The 25,113-nt window shown below is 37.7% G+C and overlaps 1 long non-coding RNA gene across 1 annotated transcript; it reads right to left on the bottom strand.

The window, feature by feature from the left end:
- Positions 1 to 1,114: 1,114 nt before the first annotated feature.
- Positions 1,115 to 2,587, bottom strand: LOC118483009. The gene is made up of 3 exons (XR_004869452.1): positions 1,987 to 2,587; positions 1,831 to 1,893; positions 1,115 to 1,756 (listed from the first exon to the last, which is right to left on the bottom strand). It is a non-coding gene; the product is annotated as an uncharacterized LOC118483009 (long non-coding RNA).
- Between the last annotated feature and the right edge of the window lie 22,526 nt (positions 2,588 to 25,113).

The raw sequence follows: 25,113 nt of genomic DNA, 5'->3' as shown, positions 1-25,113 counted from the left end.
ACCAAATAAAAATAACATCGGACACAGTTTATGAGGTATTTGGAATACCAAAGGGGCCAAAGAAGGTTGAAATAATAGCCGATAAGAGAAAAGTTAAAAAGCAGGAGAAAATTGAAAAGAGTAAAGAACCGGGAAATGCTGTCAGGGATACATTCATCAGCCAGTGGGGGGAAAACACGAGAATTACCCATGGCTTAATTGCAAATACAATGGAAAATCAAAGAGATGGGGGAGCCTGTTTAGATTAAATTTCCTTGTGTACTGGATGACGTTCTTTGTGGAGATTACAAAGGCAACAACTGCAAATGATAGATGTTTGCTTGGAGTAGAAGTTGTTGAGGAATTACAAGATCTAGATTGGTGCTCCTATCTACTCGACACCTTGCGTCGTACACGAGCGGGCTGGAAGAACTATAAAATACAGATCGTGGGACCTGTTTCCTTTCTTACGGTATACATTACTACATTTCATAACATATTTCAAATACTAGTTTGTTTTGTTATATAATTAAATGATCTTGCGATTTATACAGCTTCTATACACGCATGAGTACAATAAGAGGCTTAAACTGTTTGAGAAAGCCGTGGAGATACCGGTTATTCGTTATATCACATCTTCGGAGATTGATAAAGTCGAAGATCATATTTCGGGTAACGGACCTGTGTGGACATCAAGTGAAAGTGAAAATGAAGAAGAAAATAAAGAAAACGAGGGTCTTTCAACGGAGGAGTATACACTACGACCACCGGTTGACACCACAATAAGCTACAAAAGAAGGACTGCACGTGCTGTACAAAACGTAGAAACCGGGGAAGAGCCAAAAGATAACGAGAACATTGATGATTTCATGGATTTCAGTTTTGAAATCCATGAAATGTCTCAGTTGAACTTTGAGATGGGAGTTGGAACACAAACACAGAAAATGGTGGATTATTACAACACTCCTGTTCAACTTTCACCATCGGTATTCTACGATACACCCACGAACGAGAACGAGAGGCTTCGAAAACCAACAAAAAGGTAAGCGCAAAAAAATATTAATTTGACTAATCAATTTATGTTTAACATTTCAATTAATAGTATCTTAACTCGAAAAATATTACAGAACTTGTTGAAAAAAATGAAAGCCAATGTCAAAAATTACATTAAAATGGTTCAAGATGTTCAAGGGATGAACAACTTAGTTTCAGAAGCAAGAACTAAGTGTTTTTGGGATCCGGAGATTATGGAGGCCTGTAAGCAGTGGGATGAGACGCTTCGGAATAATCCCATTTGTGTGCCGCCTGATTCGATTCAAGAGAATGAAACTGCACCCTCTCCTATTCATCAAGAGCCTGAAAATCCAGCTTCTGAAGTTCATCATGAAGTTACTACAAACGAAGAAGGTAGACAGGATGAAGAAGCTCAAAAAGTAATAAGCAATGTTTTGGTAGAAATGGCATCAGAAGGTAATACATGCGATTTCAAAAATTAACACATGCGAAATTATGATAAAAATCAATATTTCTTAAACACATGCGATACTTAAAAAAACACATCCGATTTCTGCCAAACACTTCACATTTGATTTCGCATACAATGTCATGTATACCATGCGATTTTGATTCTGATGAATTAAAATTCAATAATTTGTATCTATATGGGTACTGCAGCCAGATGATGAAGGATTGACAAATAAAGATGATGGAGGAGTGACAGACACCCTTATTGCAAACATTCAAGCTGTCGAAACGGGCGTATACACTTACAAACCACCTGCCAAGGGTAAAAAAACACTTTATATTAGAAAAAAAAATTAAAAATAACAAACATTATATTTCTTAACTTACTTTGGCCTGCAGAAACTGGTGAAAACGAAACTGTTATCGAAGAAACAATGAACTTGGCAGAATCTACACAAAAAATTCAAGAAAAAGTTCAAGAAAAAGAGCCAGAAGTGGAAGCAGTTCTTTAGGAGAAACTACACAAAAAGACCCTCAACAAACCGATTCGGGTATCGAAGTTGAGAAGGAACCGGGAGTTGAATGCCCTCAGGTGACGGCTGAGGAATTGTAGTCTGTTGAGCTGCTTTTGAGCCTAGGACCCAGAGTGGAAGAAAATAAGGAAAAAAAACCAACTAGGGGAAGAAAAAACTCAAAGCCAAAGCCAGTTCCAAAACAAGTTCTACCAAAAGGGTTAAATAAACTCCTTTATAAGACAATAGAAGCAGGCAAAATTCGAGCTGAGAAAAGATGTGCAGAGCTTGGAGACGCTTTTTGTTCCCCTTACTGGAACAGAGTGGTAAACATCCACGAAGCACTCTTGAATCAAGAATTGAGTGTGATCCGATATACATTTGTTACATTTGCAGGCATAGAGTAAGTAAAAATGCTTATATCAACTAACAAACATCTAAATATATACACACAACAATATAAATTATTTATTTTTTGCCTGGCAGAGATGAACTTTATCGGTAAAAAACTGGGGTTTACACATTGAAAGTTATCTTTGAAAGCTTCTACAGGGGTCAGTACGTAGCATCAAACGGAATAGATGCATTTGTGGATGTTCTAAACTTTGAAGAGAAAAAGAGGGATAGAAAATCATCACCATACAGACTCTTCTTGTTTAGCACAATGATGGTATGTTTTCATAAACATTTTGGCATTTGAAATTAAAACAGTAAATGCATATTCAATGATTTCGCATACTAATTACGGTTAAATCGCATGTACAATAGTAGATAGTTTTCCTGTGAAACAAAAAAACAACATTTCTCATACTGTTGTAATTTTGCATATGCTATACATACTATTCGCATGTGAAAAAATCCATTGTTTAGATACCTTTTAATACATTGCTTAACTTTGATTCTAATTACATAACATACAGCCGAGTATCTTTTACGACGAGAAGAAATACACAGACAACCAACGTCTAAACATATTTGCCTCAAATTTTGAAGATATCATTCTAAAATATGAGGTAAAAAAACTTGATTCGGTTGACCTGGTGTTTATTCTGGTCCTTCAAGTTGACCACTTCTATGTCTTGTGCTTCCACTTGAAAACTGGCAAAATTGAGCTGATTGACAATTCAACAGCTGAACAAGAGTTTGAGGAAAGATACAAGGGGCTTCCAAACACACTGGTAATACAAAAACTTATACATATACATGTTATATGTATAGTAAAAGCTACTAACACAATGTTGCTATGTTACAGAGAAGGGTATTGGTTTTATATCTACAAAAGGCTTTAAAACCAACACCGGCTATAGAAGAACTTGCAACCTCAGTTATAGAAAGAAAAGAGATGGATTGGAGGATGAAGAATAACGGCATAGATTGTGGAGTGTTTACGATGCGTCACATGGAAACATACAAAGGAGAGAAAACACCATGGGTGACGGGATTTGTGAAAGAAGATGAAGTAAACAACAGACATAATTCACAACTTCATCTCCTAAGGCACATATATCTCAATAAAATCATTTTATCCGAACACAATATCAATCGTGAAAAAATAATTAAAAAGGCAAATGCTTTCGATAAAAGGCCAGACAAAGCAATAGAAAACTTGTTTGATCTTGGATTTATGTTGAATATCTAGACTTGTTATATAACATTAGTGTTTTTAATTTCGCATATATTATGTATAAAATTGCAAGTTTTACATTGAGTTGCTTAAAATTTGCAAAATAGCGGAATATACACATGCGAAATAAAAAAAAAAATCCATTCCATAACATAACATGTGAATTTATTGAAACATGCAAAACTTGGATATTTTATTAAAACAAAGCACTAAAATAAACAAAGTTCATTCAAAAGATGAAAGAAACTCCATTTTCATCTTCATCGAGCATCTTAAGATAGTTATTGCATCCGCCAACTCTTTCAACTGCTTCTCATCCCTCTCACTCAGGTCCACCATGAACATAACAGCAATTTCTTGAAGACTACTCACTTGCATATGAGATAGCAAGTTCAGAATTTCTTGTCTTCTCTTCATGTTTTCTGTTACACGAGAAATGTTGGTCTCCAACATCTCTTGACATGATCGATCCTCTTGAATTTGTTCTTGAATCCTTTTCCTCAAAGCATGCTTGATACTTGATTCAGAAGAAGAGGATGATGGTAGATCTGCCATTTTTTATAGGATGTTTGAAATAGTGATAAAAAAATAAACTATATAATAAAAGAAAAATTATTGATATGAATTATTGAACTGAATTATTTGATTTCAATTATTGAACTGAATTATGAAACACACTGTGCGAAAATAAAATTAATTACTTTTAAAGCGTGCGAAATAAAGAGCAATATATGTTAAATACTTTATAGTTTGCGAAATCTCCAACTTAAACATGTGAGATTAAATATTAATGTTCATTGTGTGTGAAATGTCCAACTTAAACATGCGAAATTATACATATGATAACATCTTAACTACCAGGGCTATGTTAGAAACACCACATGCGATATGATAAACTCAACAAATAAAACCAGAAACAACTTATCTTCAACCTCATTACAATCTAATAAAATGAAAAAAAAGCTTCAAATCAAATAAAACCCAAAATCAACCGTAACCCTATGATGAAAAACCAAAAACAAACATCCTAAATGACAAATCGAGCATTTTCGGAAATTGCAGATCTGTGTTCGGTCAGGAATCAATCAAAAAACCTACAAATCGAATTGATACGAACAATAATTAAATGGACGGTTATGAAACGAACTCGAAATCTGCTTCCTAGTTGATGGATTTCCCTGATTAGCCCTCAGATGTTTGAATAGAATGTCTGATATACCCTTATTAAATTAAATATCAGGACACGTGTATGGCTGTAGGCAGTGCGTACATAATGTACGATAAGGAGATTTGTATCTTACTCTTTACCTATATATATATATATATATATATATATATATATATATATATATATATATATATATATATTATCCAAATAATCGAACCTTTGATGATGGATTAGTGTTCATTTGTCAAAGTATTAGATTACATAATCTAAGACGTAATAACTTGTTATGATTCTAATGGGTATTTGAACCCATGAAAAAATTCTAACCTTTGGGGTTTCATAGCGTCAAACAAGTATTATGTGACTAGGTGATTACTTTTCATATGTTTATTTTCATGCCCTCGAACTCCAAATCCTCAAACCATATGTAAACATCTCTTAAACTCCAAATCGAACACATTCAACTTCCTAATCTCTTACACTCGCCAACACTTGAATAATCGGAAGACTTAGCAATTTTGTGAGTATACTTGACCCATTTTACCGTTTTCACACTTTTGGGTGTAACATGTTTTTATATACAAAACACACTTAGTATACATATTCTTATGCAAATACATAAACAAACAATCCAATACATGCTTACTATTTGTATGCTTGATTCGTGTTTTCTAGGTGATTCTTATGTGATGAACTTGTCATTAGCTTCGTACAAGCCTCCACTTAACATGTATAGCGCTATAGGAGTAACGCACCACCCGTGAACGAGAGGTCATGTTAGGTTTATTCATTCATACTTGCGTAAACAGAGGGTTGACTTGTTAATCACATGCTGGTTTATATGTTAATATTGATAACTAGGTTTGCCATGTGGATTGTTCTTTATCGTTTTTATACTTATATACTACGCACCAAACTTGTATGCTCGCCTATACTTTTGTATTGAACTACAATTTTAAAACATGTTGCAGATTTAGTGATGATGTTGGTGATGCATGGAATCTAGTAGGATGCTTAGATACACACTTTAAACTTGTATTCTTATTGTATCGTCTTTCATTATTTATGTTATATTGTTTCAAATCCTTGTAATTGACTCTTTATAAATGAAATGAAAATTTATTATTTAAATACTTGTCACAAATAGGGTTATGAAGTTTCTTGCAATCTATTTCGTCTCACTCCGATGTTTTCGCCATCGGTTGGGGTGTGACATGAAGCATCTGTATGGACTGGGAATTGAAAATACGAAGAAACAAGACCAAATCAAGGGAGGCACCCACACTAGTAAACAGGACACCCCTTAGGGGCGGGCGTCAGTGGAAAAACTAGAGTTTTGTCAATGGAGGGAGCCACTTGGCGCCCTGTATTAGCCATGCTCGCGAATTTAGGGTTTTTGCATCCTTTTCAAACCTAAACATCCCCAAACGAATTTCATTCTTCCTCAACAATTTTTACGAATTATTTGTGTTTCAGTTATCTGCCTTTTATCGTTCGCATTCAGTTTTCTTGCATCGTGAGTGGCTTGGTAAATAGGGGGATACTTAGCATCTATAATTGGTAATTGGATTGTACGAGTTACTATTAAAAACATGTCTTCATTTGTCACTTCAAGTATTTAATACCATGATCATGTCTATGTGGTGTTCAATTAACCAAATGAGTTTTGTGTAAAACCTAGAATCTGAATACCATAGGGGTTGCTTTTCTTGAAACTAATAATTTTCTGATGTGCCAACAATTATACATATTTTTAGTGCATAACCACCCCTAATTCTTAGTACTTTTATGACTTCATAGTTGAAAATACTACCTAAATTGCTCCTATTTGACAAATGCAGGTTTCTAAGGTCCTGGATAAAAAGAAGTGAAAAACGAGCATAAACGAGGAAAAACTTCAGGATTCCAAGGAAATCAACAAATTGCCAAATAGGCATGGTCGTGCCAGGCTATGGGCATGGCGGTGCACAACAACTAGGAGCATAAACTCTACAAGTCAACCCAAAAATGGTCAATAAAAGTCCATGATATGCAGAGGCACGGGCATGCACACCTAGGCATGCCCGTGCTTAGCTAAAGAAATTGTAGAAGCTTCGAGAACTAACAACAATGCCTCCTGTTTAAACAATATCGGGACACCTGTCCAAGCACGGCCGTACATCCCTAGGCACATCCATGCCCATAACGGAATGCAACAGAACGAACCTGGAAAAGACAAGAAGTTGAAGGGAAAAAGGTTAGGCATGTCTGTGCTCCCCTTAGGCACGACCGTGCGTATCTACTGCTATCTCAAAATATTGGGATTTAAGCATAACCATCCATCATTTGGGCAAGGCATCATGCCACCCCTAAACTATGGCTTCATGAGGTTTCTTGTGTGAGACAAAAAGGCAAGAGACAAAAGAAGACAAGAGTACACACAAGCCATGCTTTGTCTCCCCAAGGACAAGAGCTTCTAGAACTCCTTAGCCTCCAAGCCAAAACCTCACTATAAATTAAGGCCTTGGGTTCTCATTTCTCCTTATCCATTCTCCCTTGGAATCCTAGCATTCCTTCACCCCAAATGGGGGATCTCATGCCCCCAAACTCACCCCTTGGAGTTTGGGGATCATTCCAAAAAATCACTTGTAATAAATTAGTTAGGAGGGAAAGAACTTGTAATCAACAACCCTTCTTCAAGTTGTTTAGTCTTATCATACTTGAGCCATCATGATCCACTCTATGATCATTGTTTGTGGACAGGTTATAGCCATTGTTGGCTAAACCCTTTGTGTTTCTTGGGTTAAAGATAAAGCTTGGTATGAATTAAATGTTTAATATTTGGCAGAGTGGTGTGTTGTGTCTTTAATAATCCCTTCTACTCCTCTTCTTTCGTAATGAGCTTGTGATTGTTTTGGTCTTTGATCTTTTGGGAGTTCTTCATAACCTTGGGAGGTGAAGCTTATTAGCACACTCATGGCGTGTAACAACCCAAATACTAACAAGGGAAATCAAAACTTGGAGAAGTGGTTGACCTATTGTGATCAGCCCTCATTTATCAAGAATATCATTGTTGGCCTTCATAGTCTATATGTAAGGCGTCAATGATTAGCCAAAACTTGGTTATGCAACCTGTCTAGCACGGTCTATATGTTAGGCTTGGCGTGAACCAAGAGTAGGTGAACCCATGTTTAAATTATATACGTCTTTGTATATTTCTATATTATTATAACGCCACCCGTGAAATAAAGATCAATCACACTAACTATTACAAGTAGGCCCGACAAAGGAGACCCATACACCTAGTTTTGGGTTGATATGGGTCATTATTTTAAGCATATTGGGTTATATTGGGCAATTTAAAGTTCATGAATGGGTTAACATGGGTTGAGTTTTAGAGGAAAGAAAAGTCCCACAGGTCAGAATGGGTCGTGGAATGTTTTTTTACGAGTCAAGATGGGTAGTGGAAAAATTTATTACGGGTTGAAGTATGCAAAGTTACAAAACGAAGACGGCACCGCCTAGTCTTGTCACCACCACAACCATCCCAACCACCGTAACTATCACCAACCTTTGTCGTCGCCATAACCAGACACCAACCATCACTGCCATGACAACATCCATCAACCGCGGTGGTACCATTAAACACAACCACTGTACTCACCGTCAAAAAACACCACCCCCATAGTCGACTGATCACCTACAACCGTCGTTGTGTACAGCTCTGCCTACCGTCTTGTAGTCGCCCTGTCTATGACTATCGTTCACGCCTCTGTCATCCACCGTTATTCACACCTCTGTCAAACACCGTCATCCAAACCTTTGATTCGCTAAATAGAAACCTTTGATAGGTTAAATTGAAGGTAAGAAACCTCTGATCCGAAAATGAAAACTCTTTCTTCAAAGTTTAGAAAAGAATTGAGTAGAGAGAGACATTTGTTAATAGTAGAGAAAGAAACAAGTTTTTAACAGAGAAACAAATAGGTGTGTTGTTGATTGAAACCATTTGCTCCTTTTATCAGATTTTATCTATATATTATTAAAATATTCAATATGCTTTTGTGGTAGATAACCATAATAATTAATCCGACCCGACCCGGATCCGAACCCGTTCTGACCCGAACCCGTTTCAACCCGAACCCGTTCTGACCCGACCCGTTTCAACTCGAACCAAAACAACCCTTTTTTTAATTAACTCGTTTTGACCCAAACCCGTTTTGCCCCATGACCCGAACCGACCCGCCCATTTTGCCAGGTGTAATTACAAGTGTCATTAGCACCAATGATTTTCCTTATAGAGTATTGCAAGCCATGAGAACATTGTAAAAGAAAGAAGAGTAGTTAGATGTAACTAACCCAATATTAGGGGATTGTTCCTCTTCTAAGATTGGGAAATGAACTATCTTTAATCGGATCTAATTTTATTATGACCTTAAAGTCACATTTTGTAAATCTAATAAAAATTCATCGGTAACCTTAGGTAGGAGTCGGGTGTTTGAGTTGATTAACGTCACCACTTGCCAATAACCTAACTATGATTCATCCCAAGTGGATTCAAAGATCTAAAGCAATACTCTTCATGCTCTTGATATTCTCTACTAATTTTGTATTACTTGCTTTTATTTTCTGGTTTTAATTTAAAAATTAGCAAACGATAACTAATTAACTAGTTGCTAATTTAAAGTTAACTATTAAAATTCGTATCCTTTAGGTTCGATAGTTGGTTCTTACATAAACTTTACTACAAATGATAAATGCACTTGTCTATTGTGTGTGTTATGTCTAAATAACAACTAATAATCATTTCTTATAAATTTGAAACTAGATAAAAACATGTTTTAAAAATGACTAAGTTAATCCACCTATTAAAACACCCACATCATTTTCTCAATCACAATTCTTTGTTATAAACTCACAATTCTCAAAACCAGATAAAATCTAAATTTTACTTTGGTACTTAGATAAGTAATTAAAACTTTCCATAAATTCCTCGAGAGAAGACCTTATTTAGTAGCTTGCTTATTTCTTAATCAGTATAGCATGTTTTAGCTTATGCAATCATCTTTTCTTTTGCAGGTTCAACATTTTTTGTGATGTGTTCTTCGTACTTGATCATAGTGTAAATTTGTTGTGTGTACATGATTTGGCTAAGGACAATAAAATTTCTATTGTGTTTGATGTAAATAATTGTATATCACATGATTTAAAATCAAATAGAGTCCTAGTGACTAGTAAACAAGACAATGGTCTGTATTTTGTTGAGAAACATGGTAATGTGGTTAATATGTGTTTTAATAGTATAATCAAGTCTAATATGTAGCACAGTAGGTTAGGTCATCCTCCAGATCAAGTCATAGCTATTTTAAAAGATAACCTGGATATTATAACTGTTGAAAATCGACCAAGTTAGATATGCCATAAGGCTGAATAGGTTAGGGTTCCAGTCCCACTTAGTGAACATAAAACGAAGTTTGTGGGTGAGTTAATTCATTTAGATCTTTGGGCTCTATATAGGGTTCCCAGTCGTGAAGGCTTTAAATATTTTTTAACAGTTGTAGACGATTTTTCTAGACATATCTAGTGTAATCTGTTAAAAAATAAAATGGAGGTTTTTGAAAATTTAAAAAGTTTTTATGAATTGCTTCAAACACACTTTAATAAGAATGTTAAGATGTTTAGAAGTAATAATGGAATAGAATTTATATATAATCAAATGAATGTTTTCTGTAAATCTAAAAGAATTTTGCATCAAACATCCTGTGCTTATACACTACAACAGAATGGTGTGGTTGAATGAAAACATATGCATCTTTTCACTATAGATAGGGCTTTGATGTTTTAGGGTGGTCTACCTTTTAATTTTGGTCTTCTTGTGTTCGAACTGATGTATACTTGATTAACAAGTTACCATCTTTTGTTTTGTTAGGAAAAAGTCCACATGAGTTGGTTTTTGCTTTTAAACCCTCTCTTTCACACATAAGGAACTTTGAGTTTTTATGTTTTAGCATAGTTTTAAATGAACCTGATAAGTATGCTTTTCATGCTAAAAATGTGTTCTTCTTGGTTAATCTAATGTTAAAAAAAGGATAGAGTTAACTTCATTTTTGCTCCATATGGTTTGGTTGTTTTAACGATTTTACCCCAATTGTTTAATAAGTGCCATTTGGCTCCAATAGTTTACTGTGTATTTTTATTCCAATTTGCTCCCCCGCCTTTAACTTCATCCAAAATGATTGTAAAAGTAAGGGTATTTTGGTAACTTTACATGTAATGAGAAGGATATTCTAGTAACTTTACAAATAACGATTTAGTTATTTATAATTAATCATTGAAAGAATTTTTTACTCTCATCCCTTTCTCCCTCAACCTCTTCTATATCACCACAACCAACCACCATTGATATTCGTTAATTTACACATATTTTAGTCCCCCGTTTTACCCCCATTTTATGCGTTTTCGGCCGTAAAACCGTCATTCGGATACTTATTTATCTACATTTTTGTTTACAGGCCTAAAACTGCATACCAGACAAGATGAAAGCGAAAACGAGGACTTTCCGGACAAAACGACAAAGCTGCGAAGATTCTGTGGAAAAACTGACCTGGGCGTTTGGCACGGTCATGCGGGCATCCGCACGACCGTGCATATCCGACAAACAAGAAAGTGTCGGCGGTGAACCAGGCGTGCAAGCACGGCGTGCAAGGCTCTGAGGCCAATCCGAAAAGGCACGGTCGTTCCGGATGTGGAACGGTCGTGCGGTTCCGAGACCAAAGAAACACCTCGGAGTGGAACGACCAGTGAACCAGGCGTGCAAACCAAATGCCGGGAAGGAACGCCCGTGCCAAATGCCGCACGTCCGTGCGTGTTCGAAGACCAGTCAACGATCTGTCACTTCATACGTCATAGTGGCCCACCACCAATAATGCTTAAAGTGCACGGTCGTGCCAAACCAAGAACGACCGTGCCGATCAGAAAAACCATTTAAACAGAACAGAAACATTTTAGACGTAACTCTGGACATTTTGGGAGCTCTGCAGGCGATTTGGAGGCTCCGAAGGCTGCTGCTTTCACTCGGATTCAAGCCACATTGCCCGGTTTTGCTCATTTACTATCCAGATTCTCATTCTTATGCTTGTTTATGGTTTGGTTTCTCAAATCTTTCCATACTTTTGTTATATTTCAAGCATTTAGACTGATTATTATGTATTAATGTAAGCCTTTGGGCAAAAACACAACAATCCCTTGCTTGATTAGTATGTTAATCTATGTTTGTAATGACATTTTGAAGTATTTTCTATGATTATCTTTGATGATTAGTTTGCAACCTTGTTATTGATATTGATTTCTTGATTACAAGTAATTGTGTTGGATGATTGGTGCTTGGTTAGGTAAGATAGTTGCAAAATGAAGCTTATTTAATCATGTATTAGTAAACTTTTAATTTGGTTAACTAGTTTAACTTGGTTAAAATGTAGGCACCATGATACTCTAACGGGTTAGTGGTTTAATAAAATGCAATTATTATTAATCAAGAGAGCTTGCCCTCACGGAAGGACTCTAACGGGTTAGATGGTGTTGTTACGAATTCTTGCCATGATTTGTTAGCTTAGTTAGTAGTTTCGGCCAAAATTGCTATCTTGGTGAATTTATGTGCAAGATTTGTAAAATGAACTTGGTTGTGATTTAATCTAGTTTATGCTTGTCTCGGTGGTTGCATTGTGTTTATCGGTGTTGCTTTCCTTGATTAAGTGAGGTTAGAAAACTCCTAACGGATGACTAACTTATTTTTAGGAGATTTTTGTAGACATTTATCAATTGCACGTTAAAGAACAATTTTAGGTGGTTAAAGTGTGTTTATCGTTTTAACTTTCCGAATGATTGTCATGTTAGGATTCCCGAAAGGGATACTAATTGTCTCGAAATGGAAAATTGACCGAATGCTTCTAAATGCCAAAACTGACTTAGTTGACATGCTGCGGTTGTGTATTAAGCAAGGCTATTTATATATAATTTACTATGATTTATAAGTATTTATTTATGCTTACTTTAGTTTAATTAAAAACCAAAACAAATTATGTTTTTACCGGTAATTTAGTGACAAAGGTCTAGTATTATTTCTCCGCCCATTTCCGTGGATCGATACTTGGTTCTTACCGATACTTTACTACATATATGACGGGGTACACTTGCCCTTTCGTGTGTGTTTTGATGTAAAAGTAATAATCACTTTTATAAATTTAAAACCAATTCGTGTGTAATTTCATTGTAAAAATATGTATAGTCACGCACGTACCAAGTTTTTGGCGCCGTTGCCGGGGAAATGGCGGGTTTTAGGAACGACCCGAGTCATTGTGTTATCGGTGTATATACTTGTTAATATTTGTGTATACTTTCGTGATTATATATTTGTTGATTTATTTGTTAATATTTCTTGCTTTTAATTCAATTTATTCATTTTCGTGATTCTTTTGTACACTTGTAAATTTTTATTCTATTTATTTGTTCTAATCCGGATTTATTTATTCATATATTCTTTGGATTTTCGGCTCTTAAAAATCATTTTTGTACAAGCCGATTCGATTATTTTCGGTGCTTTAATTTTTATAAAAATTTCGGCCCATTTTCGGATTTTTATAAATTTTACAGCCCATATTTATACATATTCTGCTTTTATTCAAAAAAAAAAAAAAAAAACATTATTTTATTAATAAAATATTCATTGTGTCAGTCTTTCGTTTGCAGGTTGATGTCCTCAACTCCCGCGCCCGCTATTGCTGAGCCGACTGACGAACCAGCGCATAATCTTAGAAGAAGTAAGAGGCTGCGTGAAAGGTCACTCGTCGTTGCACAACGCATTGCAAATGCAATTGACGAGCCGGTGATTATCTCTGAAGACGAAAGCTTAGAGGACGAGGAGAGAGTCGTCATGGCGGACGACGACCGACCATTGAATGAAACAAACCAGCCCGGAAGGGCAGGCCTGGAGCCGAGTATCCTTCAGCCTACTATAGATACTCCTACTTTTGAAATTAGACCTAGTATTATTAATATGGTACAAAATTCTGTACAGTTTGACGGACGTGAGCACGAGGATCCTGGGAGACATATCGCTGCTTTTCTCGCTGTCTGTTCAACTTTTAGGATTACAGGTGTTTCGGAGGATGCGATTCGGTTGAGGTTGTTTCCGTTTTCGTTACGTGACAAAGCTAGAGCTTGGCTTATGTCACTTCCTGCCGGGTCCATCAGGACCTGGAATCAGTTGGCGGAGCAGTTCATGCAGAAATATTTTCCGCCGGAGAAAACGAACAAACTACGAAATCGGATTGTTTCCTTTCGCCAGGACGAGGGCGAGTCGTTGCATGCAGCTTGGGAGAGATTCAAGGATTTGTTGATTGATGTACCACATCACGGCTTCTCCAAGCGACAGCTGGTTTTGACGTTCTATCAAGGGCTCAGCTATAATACGCAAGAGCGATTAGACGTGAACGCGGGAGGCGATCTTGGAACTAAGACGCCGAATGAAGCGTATGATATTATCGAAAAAGCTGCGTTGAAATCCAGTTCGCGTCGGGATGGAGATAGAGGTCGATCATCATCATCATCATCTCGCTCAGGAGTTCATGCTGTAGACGACTACACGGCCATTACTGCACAACTCTCGGCTCTTACATCGAGATTCGACAAGTCCCAGATGATTGCGCATGCTGGCTCGGGATGTGACCAGTGCGGAGTGTCACACGAGCCTGGGGCATGTTTTCAGGGAGTCGTATATGAGGGCCACGAAGAGGTAGATTTTGTGAGTAATCAAGTAAGGCCGCAGAACAACCCGTACAGCAACACCTATAATCCCGGATGGAGAAATCACCCAAATTTTGGGTGGCGAGCGAATGCAGGCAATCAGAACCCATTGGGGTTCACTCAGCGTGCTCCAGTGCCTCAGCAGGGTCAGCAGTACCAGCAGTACAATCAACCCTACCAGCAGCGTCCATATTCGTACCAGAATCAGGGCACTGGGAGTAGCTCCCAGCAACAGGCCCCTCAGTCCAATTCCAAGCTGGAGGATATGATGGCTCAGCTTCTCTCTAGCTCTGAAAAACGATACCAACAAAGCGAGGATCGTTTTCTGGCTAACGAGGGAGAAATGAGGAGTCAGAAGGCCTCGATTCAGAATATCGAGAATCAGGTTGGTCAGCTGGCACAGATGATGTCCAAAAGGCCCCCAGGCGGTCTTCCGGGTAATACAGAACCAAACCCGGGCGGACAGAGGGATGTAAATGCTGTGATGACCAGGAGTGGAAAAACTACCGGACCCGTCATATCGGACTCAGTACCGATCACTGAAGCGGTCCCGACTGACACACCGGACGAGGTGCAAGCCAGGCTACGCCCAGCAAGTACAGCACAAGTCCAGGAGCCGGTCAAAGATTACACTCCTCAGGTACCTTATCCAGGCAGGCTGAAGAAGCAGAAGAATGAAGAACAATACGGTAAGTTCCTCGAGTTGTTTAAGCAACTACACATCAATATACCGTTTGTTGAAGCCTTGGCCCAGATGCCAAAGTATGCGAAATTCCTTAAGGATATCCTCTCAAATAAACAGAAGCTCGAGGATATATCGTGTGTGGTGATGAATGAGACTTGTTCCGCCGTTCTGCAAAACCGTCTGCCCACGAAAATGGGAGATCCTGGTAGTTTCACGCTCCCGTGTTTGATTGGAAACATGTCTGTTAGCCATGCGTTGGCTGACTTGGGAGCGAGTATTAACCTTATGCCATATAAGGTTTTTACTAAACTGGATCTGGGTGAGCCGTCACCCACTAGGATGAGCATTCGGTTAGCAGATCGCTCAATAAAGTATCCGCGCGGATTTGTGGAAAACATGCTTGTAAAAATCGATAAATTTGTTTTCCCCGTGGACTTTGTTATCCTTGACATGGATGAAGATTCAAGGGTACCTTTGATACTTGGACGTCCTTTCCTCAATACAGCGAGGACGATTGTTGATGTGGCAGCTGGCCAAATCACGCTCCGAGTGAATGATGAGCACGTGACATTCGATATCAAAAGATCGATGCAGCATCCGCAATGTCACGATGACAAGCTTTATTACGTCGACATTGTCGATGCATGTGTTTGCTCTCATTTTCAAGGTACTATTGATGAGATTGATTCGGACACACGTCTGTCGTGTGGGGACCTGATTGGCATTACGCAGGAGGGCCACGATTTCGAGCAGCCAGTCTATCAGATTGGTGACGATGGTTCCCAGAGTCCGGAGAGATTTCTTGAAATCGACCATGTGAAAAAGGGGGAAACAGAGCCTTCGGTTGATGATCCGACGCCTTTGGAGTTAAAGGAACTCCCGCCACATCTCGAGTACGCATTTCTAGACGAGGAGCGTCGTCTACCGGTCATAATTTCGGCATCGTTGGAAAAGGATGAGAAAATTCGGCTTCTCGAGGTTCTGAGACTTCATAAGAGAGCCATTGCATGGAAAATCATGGATATCAAGGGCATCAATCCTTCTTTTTGTACTCACAAGATTCTGATGGAAGACGAGTACAAACCATGTGCACAGCATCAGAGGCGTTTAAATCCAAATATGCAGGACGTGGTGAAGAAGGAGGTGATTAAATTGTTGGATGCCGGCATGATTTATCCTATTTCTGACTCTGTGTGGGTGAGTCCGGTGCAGGTTGTACCTAAGAAAGGTGGTATGACTGTAGTAAAGTTTAGTACGATGGTGGTCAGTTTGTTATTGATGGTGGTTGTTTCAAGCGTTGGAAAGTGTTGCAAGCGACGCTTCTTACCAGGTAGTGGTGGCAGGATGGTGTTATTGGCATGTTAGGGTAAGTTAGGGTTTTTGGTTCGATTTTGTGTTAGTGGCAGGTTTGAATGGTTTCAGATCTCGCCGGTGAGTTAGGATTTTTTTGGTTAAGTTTTGTGGTGGTGGTAGGTTTAGAGAGAGAGAGAGATAGTGAGGAAGATAGAGAGAGTGGTGGTGGTATGAGCAATTTGAATAGTTTTTGTGACTGAGAACAATGATTTTGATTGTTTTTTTGTTCATGTTTCAGGGTTATTGTTTATTCGAGGGGTGGTGGTAGCCGGCGTGTGGTAGTGGTGGCCGGTGGTGGTAGCGGACAGGTGGTATCGGTGGATGTGGGTAGCTGAGTAGAGAGAGATGGGGTGAGAAAGACTATAATTAACTTTTATAAAAACATATATTAACAAATAATTGAATGTTTTAATTTAATACCCTTCTCATTACCTGCAAAGTTACCAAAATACCTTACTTTTTACAATCATTTTGGATGGAGTTAAAGGCGGGGAGCAAATTGAAAAAAAAAACATAGTAAACTATTGGAGCAAAATGACACCTTTTAAACTATTGGGGCAAAACCGTTAAATCGATCAAACCACAGGGAGCAAAACGAAGTTAACTCAAAAGGATATAAATTGTGGAGTGTAGATGAAAAAAGAAAGTTTCATTCTAGAGTTGTAAATTTTTATGAAAATTTATATCCTTTTAAATCTAGGTAATGGAGTGATCAATAAGTAGTGTTTGATAAAACATTAAATCATATAAACTTTTTTTACTGTTATAAATGTCTTTACCCAATGTTTCTTCTAATACTCTCGATGATAAAGAGGGGGATAATGGATCTTATGGTATTTCTAGTGATGATCAGTAACCATTAAATCCCATTACATCTGCCACTAATAGTGAAGTTAACAAAAATCAACAGATAGGATCTAGGCTAGTGACTAGTAGTGGAGAAAGATCTGGTATGGTAGAGGACACTGAAGTTCCAACTGCTGAGACCAACCCATATGAGGGATGTTGACGTGTGCGTGACTACACATATTTTTACAATGAAATTACACACGATTTGGTTTTAAATTTATAAAAGCGATTATTACTTTTACATCAAAACACACACGAAAGGGCAAGTGTACCCCGTCATATATGTAGTAAAGTATCGGTAAGAACCAAGTATCGATCCACGGAAATGGGCGGAGAAATAATACTAGACCTTTGTCACTAAATTATCGGTAAAAACATAAGTTGTTTTGGTTTTAATTAAACTAAAGTAGACATAAATAAATACTTATAAAACATAGTAGATTATATATAAATATCCTTGCTTAATACAGAACCAAAGCATGTTAACTAAGTCGGTTTTGGCACTAGAAGCATTCGGTCAATTTTCCATTTTGAGACAATTAGTATCCCTTTCGGGAATCCTAACATGACAATCATTCGGAAAGTTAAAACGATAAACACACTTTAACCACCTAAAATTGTTCTTTAACGTGCAATTGATAAATGTCTATAAAAATCTCCTAAAAATAAGTTAGTCATCCGTTAGGAGTTTTCTAACCTCACTTAATCAAGGAAAGCGACACCGATAAACACAATGCAACCACCGAGACAAGCATAAACTAGATTAAATCACAACCGAGTTCATTTTACAAATCTTGCACATAAATTCACCAAGATAGCAATTTTGACCGAAACTACTAACTAAGCTAACAAATCATGGCAAGAATTCATAACAACACCATCTAACCCGTTAGAGTCCTTCCGTGAGGGCAAGCTTTCTTGATTAACAATAATTACATTTTATTAAACCACTAACCATTTCTAGTATCATGGTGCCCACATTTTAACCAAGTTAAACTAGTTAACCAAATTAAAAGTTTACTAATACATGATTAATTAAGCTTCAAAGATTAACTTCAAAATGTCATTACAAACAAAGATTAACTTACTAATGGCTATAATCGAGCAAGGGATTGTTGTGTTTTTGCCCTAAGGCTACAATAATACATAAATATTAATCTAAATGCTTGAAACATTAACAAAATTCTGGAAAGATTAGAAATCCAAACCATAAACAAGCACAAGATTAAGAATCCGGATAGTAAACAAGCAAAACCGGGCAATGTGGCTTGAATCCGAGTGAAAGCAGAAGCCTTCGAAGCCTCAAAATCGCCTGTAAAGCTCTCCAAAATTCCAGAGTTATTAACAGAATGGTTCTATTCTGTTTTTATGCTTTTTCGATGTCGCACGGTCGTGCATGGATCGCACGACCGTGCACTTTAAGCAATTATTGGTGGTGGGCCACCATACTGCATGATGTCATCAGATCGTTGACCGGATTCGATATGGCACGACCGTTCTTCATGTGGCACGGTCGTTCTATTCCGAGTTCTTGTTGCACGCCTGGTCGCACTGGTCGTTCAGTTCCGAGGTTGGCTTGATCATCGGAGATGCACGAGGTGCAAGATCTGGAACGACCGTGCATTCCCGGGTTGGCCTTCAATGTGCTGTACGCGGTGTTGCACCCTCGTTCACCGCCGTGTTCTTCTTGATTTATCCGAGATGCACGGTCGTGCATCAGGTCGCACGACCGTTCCACACGCCCAGGTCTGTTTTTTCAACAGAAGGTTCGCAGCTTCGTCATTTTGTCCGGAAAGTCCTCGTTTTTTTCTATCATCTTGTCTGGTATGCTGTTTTAGGCCTGTAAACAAAAGTGTAGATAATTAAGTATCCGAATGACGGTTTTGTTGGTGCACTACATCTGCTGATTACGTCTTGTATCGAGTCATTATCTTAGAACGTTAGATCTAGGCACGTAATACGAGAAATTATGAGATTGTATAGGTTTATAGGGTTTGGATCGCTCATAGGTACATGGTGATAGTGGACCGCTCATATGACACTATCTTGGGTCGCTTATGTGTCTAGTTTATGGGCCGCTTTTATGACATGTATGTGGACCGCTTATTGGGCCTGTCCAATAAGCGGTTCCAGTTGCCTATAAATACCTTATGAGCGGATTCATTTGTAACGGTTCCTGATTTTCATACCGAGGTGCTGCCGGATCGAAAACGGAATGTATTCATCGTCAAATCAATAGAAAAGGAGTTTAAAGTGTTATACAAGCTATTCCTACGTCATTTACTTGTTTTCCGCACCTGTACTTGACGAAAACACCTCTGATTGACTCGTTCGGGTCAGATTACGATCCTACAAGTGGTATCAGAGCTTCAGGAGGAGGAGTTCTACAGGAAATAGCTGAAAATTGTTGAAAATTCTGTCTTCTACTCTTTCTTTTTCAGTTTCAGATATTTTTCACGGTCGAAACTTGCTCAAAATCTCAGGGATTGTGTGTGATGGTATAAAGACAAACCCTTGAAAGTTTGGGGTTGAAATTCAAAGAAATAGTGGGTCAAATCGTTGTCCGAAGTTGGATCGCTTTTCTGGAACAACTCTGGATCGCTTATTGGACCTAGCTTGAACCGCTCATTCGACCGGTCTGACTTGAACCGCTCGAAATTAATTTCTGTGAACCGCTCATCTGTACGAGTTTAGGACCGCTTATACGGTCGGATGACTTGAACCGCTCGAACAGCACACTGTTGAATCGCTTATCCTACATATCTTGAACCGCTCGAATAGCATTTTATTTGGACCGCGTTTGTGATCAAATTTCACTTGGATCGCTTATTCGACATATTCTTTGGACCGCTTTTCTGTCAGTTGCTTTGAAAAACGTGTTAAGTCATCATGAATTCTGAGTTTTACAACGCCTTTGCTACATCGACTACTCCAGCCGCGATTGCTCAAGCTATGAACCTGGAAAATGAGACTGGAACTACTCAGAAACCCCCGAAACTGATGATTATTGAAGAATACTACGGGTGGAAAGATCGCTTTGAAAACTGGGTTCAGGCAAATCATCTCAGATCATGGGAATGCATATTGGAAAAGTACACATTGCCTCGAACAGAATTGCAAGTCATTAAACAGATATCTGAATTCTCAGAACAAGAACGTGCAATGTACAGAGCAGAGAAAATGATGATAAGTTTGTTACAGCAGGCAATTAAAGAAGATATATTCATTCTGCTACAACACGACAAAACTGCAAAGTCAATTTGGGATGCTCTTAAAGTGAAATTCGAGGGTAGTGAAAGTATGATTAAAAGCAAGAAGGCATTGCTTAAAAAGGAATTTGATTTGTTTAGCAGTTTGCCGGGAGAGGATACTAAAAAGCTGATTGAGAGATACTGCCACTTAGTGCGTTCGTTATCGATGTTGGGAGTTGAAAAAGGTCGTGAGGAATAGGTTGATAAATTGGCTGACGCGTTACCTCAGAAAGAGTGGGGAACGTATTTGATGATACTGAAAAATACGGGTGTTTATGACAAACTTACAATTGGTCAGTTTATTGAGAAAATTGAGAGTCAGGATCTTGAACAGCAAAAGATCGCGAGGATGAATAATCCTAGTGGTCAACAAGATGTTAAAATGTACTATAAAGGTAGTATTCCAGTTTCTGAAACTGAAAGAAGTCCGAAAATTCAAACCGCTTTCAGTGCTGGTGATTCATCTGAGAAAGCTGATCAGGGTTCGAACAAAAGTAGCAGCGGGTTTTCATCGTTTCCGAGTGTGAATCCGAAAGAGACTAACACAAGTTTTCAGTCTCAGAGTACAAAAACTGGAAACGGATATGTGATTCAGTGCAACATAGCTCTCAACCTTCCAGAAGGTCAAAGCTTCTCTGAAGACACTGCTAAAGACCACATGGCACTTCTGGGTTCAGTTCTGTTATCCTATGAAGGTCTAGTTGTTGGTCGGATCGGAAATCCTATGCTCACCAAAGAGGATTACGATCAAATAGACGCCGAGGAAATGGAACTTATGGATATCAAATGGTGTCTTGCGAGTGTTCTTCGTCGGGCTGAGAAATTCAAAACCATTACCGGGAGAAATGACTTTCTTGATGCACATGTTTCTACTTTAGGTTTTGATAAATCTAAAGTTACTTGTTTTCGATGCAGGGAGAAGGGCCATTTCAAGCGGGAGTGCAAAGGAAGAGAAGCTAGCGGAGCACAGAATCCATTCGGGAAAGATGATTACTACCGCAAAGCTATCTATCAACAAGTTGGTCAATCCCAAGAACCTCAGACAGCTCATGGAAGAAAGATTGAAGATCCCAAGAGAGCATGCTTGGTAGATTTCAGCTGGAGTGATTACATATCATCTGAAGCTACAGCAGAACGAGTTATAGATCAAGATGATGAGAAACTACCAGATGGTTTCAGTTGGGATATGTTTGTAGATGAAAAGGGAGGTTTTAAAGCTTTCATTGCAAAGATCGTCCGAGAGCCAAATTTGTTTGCTACTTGGATGAGATCTATTGGAGAGAATGTATCAAGTGGAGATGAAAAATCTGTGTCATCTAATGAAAGTTCAGATAGTACTGATAGACTCTCAGAACACTCTGGGGATATTTCAGATAATTCAGATGAAACTATTCAAGAACAGGATGTTGTATTTGATAAAACACCATCTGATTCTAGTATATCTGATGATGATTCTGAAAAATCTGTACATTTTGATCAATCACCAGATCATAGTAGCAGTGATGATGAGGAAGAGAAACATATAAATACTGCAAAATCTCATATGTCTCCTGAAAGTTTTCTTTTTTATTTTGCAGAAAAATTGGAGAAACTAAAAGAGAAACAAGTTGTTAAAGAACAACAATCTGAATCAGAAGGTGATGTTCAGAATGCTGAAAATGTTGCTAAGAAAATTGGTGAGGTTGTGAAAGAAGTAGAAAAGGTGATTGAAGTAGAAAAAGTGATTGAAGTTGTGAAAACAGTCGAAGTTGAAAAAATTGTTGAAGTCATCAAGCCCTGTGAGAAGTGTTTGAAAGCCTGCAAAGAGTGTGCAGCAAAAGATGACATCATCTCTGAGTACGAGAAAAAGAAAGAGCAGTTACTGTTCAATCTCAATTATGTGAAGGAATCGTACGACGTGTTGAACAAAACAGTAACTGGTCTTTAAAAGACAAATACAGAAAGAGAACAGGCGCTGACAATGATGAATGCAACTTTAATGTCAAAGCAAAAAGCTATAAATTTTTACATTGAAGAAAGTGCCAAATGGAAGCAAGAGTTGGAAACTGAAAAGATTGAAAATGAGAGGATTAGGAGGTTATTATTGAGTTATTCTACCTCTGATTATGTTATTGATCGTGTTTACCCAACTGTTGCAGGTATGGAAGCTTTTCAAGCTGAGAAGCCGAAAGAAAAGAAAGATTGTGGTAAGAAACCGACCGTTAGCTATAACAAGTGTCCGCCTCCAATTTGGGGTGGGTATTCACCTAGGAAACCAAATGAGGAACAACTTGCAAAAGCAGTCAAAATACAGCTTAAAACAGATACAACTGATGTCTTACCAGAAAACATTGATGTGACGTTTACCTCATCCGATATTGATCATGAGTCTGAAATAATCAAAAAGATGGTCGATCAGGTGTTGGATACTGATGAGGAGACAGAGTCGAAATCCGAGTCTGAAAAGCCAAAGTCGTCTGTCAACAGTCAAAATTCGTCGGTTAAACGGTCTTATAGTAAAGAATTTTTGTTATCAAAGGCAGATTTGGATGATGAAACATTCGAAGTTGTTTATACTTTGAATGGTTCAGACAAATTATATTACAACAAAGAGTTTTCGATAATGAGTATCAAAACAGAATTAATCAACAAAACTTTTAAACTAATAGAGGTTAATATTCCTGAATTAAAAGTTTTGAAAAATTTTGATAAACCTAAAAAATATACTTCCAGAGTTCAACAACGTCTAAACAAGAAAAAAGGTTACAATTCTGGTCCTGGTTTTCAAAAGAAACCTAACCAAAATCGTAGCTACAAAAAGAAAGGTTTAGGTTTTGTTCCACAAGAAAATCAAAAAATTGAGAAAAATTCTAATTCAAACACTGAATTTGTGACAGGTGGAAGCTCGGAAGATGAACAGCAGAAACCATTTTGGAAACAAACTAACAAAGAGTTTCTTGCTGAGAAGAGAAAGAATGGAACTGGAGTATTTCATCCAAGAAATAATCAAATTTGTTTGAAATGCAATGAAGCTGGTCACATTGCATCGGATTGTTCGAAAGATATCAAAGCAAAACAGGGAGCTTCTCAGAAGATGAAAGACAAAGTTGAAGAAAAATCTGAGAAATCCAAAATTTTTAAAAATTCGAAAAATGAAGTTGGAGAATGTTCAAAGAAAAAGACAAAATTTTACAAAAGACAAGGAAATGACAACCAAGCGTGGGTTGCTAAAAAGGTAGAAGAAAAAGTCGGCGATGAATCTGGTTCCACAAAGCCAGAAGAGCCACAAGTTATGGAGAAAAGTTCAGAAAATGATGATGTTCTTCCATCATTGAAGTTTGAGGAGGTTAAAAAGAAAATTGGAAAAATTGAAATTTCAAATCAATTTTATGATGATGAAAAAGAATTTGATGTCGAGAAAACATTCAACGGGAATGTTAAGAAGATATTTGGGAAAATGTTGAGTGGTAAAGCTAAATGGGTAAAAGACTTTTACGCAACTAAAAAGGCGACATACAACCCTACAGCTGAAGAGTTGAAAGTCCTCAAGTCTGAGAAGACTTGGAGGGAAGTTTGCTTCCCAGAATAGTCAAAGGACTACGCCGGAGATCCCAAGTTTATATCGTGGATCAGGAATCGGCATCATTCTAGTTTATGATATGTTTGTATGAATGATTGTGATTCATGTTTGGATGTTTTGTTTTTGCAGGAAAAAGGACTATGCCGGAGCTTCCAGGTGGTTAATTGCGAAGCAGGAATCGGCATTTTGATTGATAAAATGGTGATGTAGACGTAATATTCCTACACGTGGTAGTTTTTGGGTATCTACAAGTGGTAATCTTGATCCCACAAGTGGTATTTGTGGTTAAATTTTGAGTGTATTCTTTGAAGTACATGTACAAGTGGTACAGAAGGTTCTTAAATGAAAATGATAAATCAGGGACATTAAATTGTACTTGATTTACTATCCATGGCAAAAGATAGACAAGATGATGAACCACATCCCCGTTTTTTAAAAGATAGACCTACAAGTGGTTGTTATCAACACAAATTCATTTTCCGGAAAAGTCATTTTGATTAAAACAAACTTAAGTGTTTTGAAATCTAAATGAGAAAATGGTTTGTGATAGGGGGAGTTCAGATTGTTTATGCCTAGTGAATGGCGATTTGATGTGATTCAGTGTCAGTTGTCAAGTTTTTTGTACAGTTTGTTTTGCATTTTATGTTTCTAGTGGGTCAAGAGTCTAGAAGTTTTCAAATTTTCTTTAAAATGTGTTTGCATTTTAGGGGGAGTAGGGAAATTTCAGAAAATCCAAAAACATTTGAAAATTTGAAAAGGCCAAAAACATGATAAAATTCAAAAATGAGTTTTGTTGCGGAAAAGAGGAAATGATAGTACATCAGTGGATTATCACGGCACGCTAAAGAAATGTAAAGTCTAAAAAGTGTTAAACAATCTTACTGCGGATGTG

The sequence above is a fragment of the Helianthus annuus genome, chromosome 10 (assembly GCF_002127325.2).
Source record: "Helianthus annuus cultivar XRQ/B chromosome 10, HanXRQr2.0-SUNRISE, whole genome shotgun sequence".
In the NCBI taxonomy this organism is placed as follows: domain Eukaryota; kingdom Viridiplantae; phylum Streptophyta; class Magnoliopsida; order Asterales; family Asteraceae; genus Helianthus; species Helianthus annuus.
Note: the sequence above shows the minus strand (reverse complement) of the source record. Positions and strands in the feature narration are given on the sequence as shown.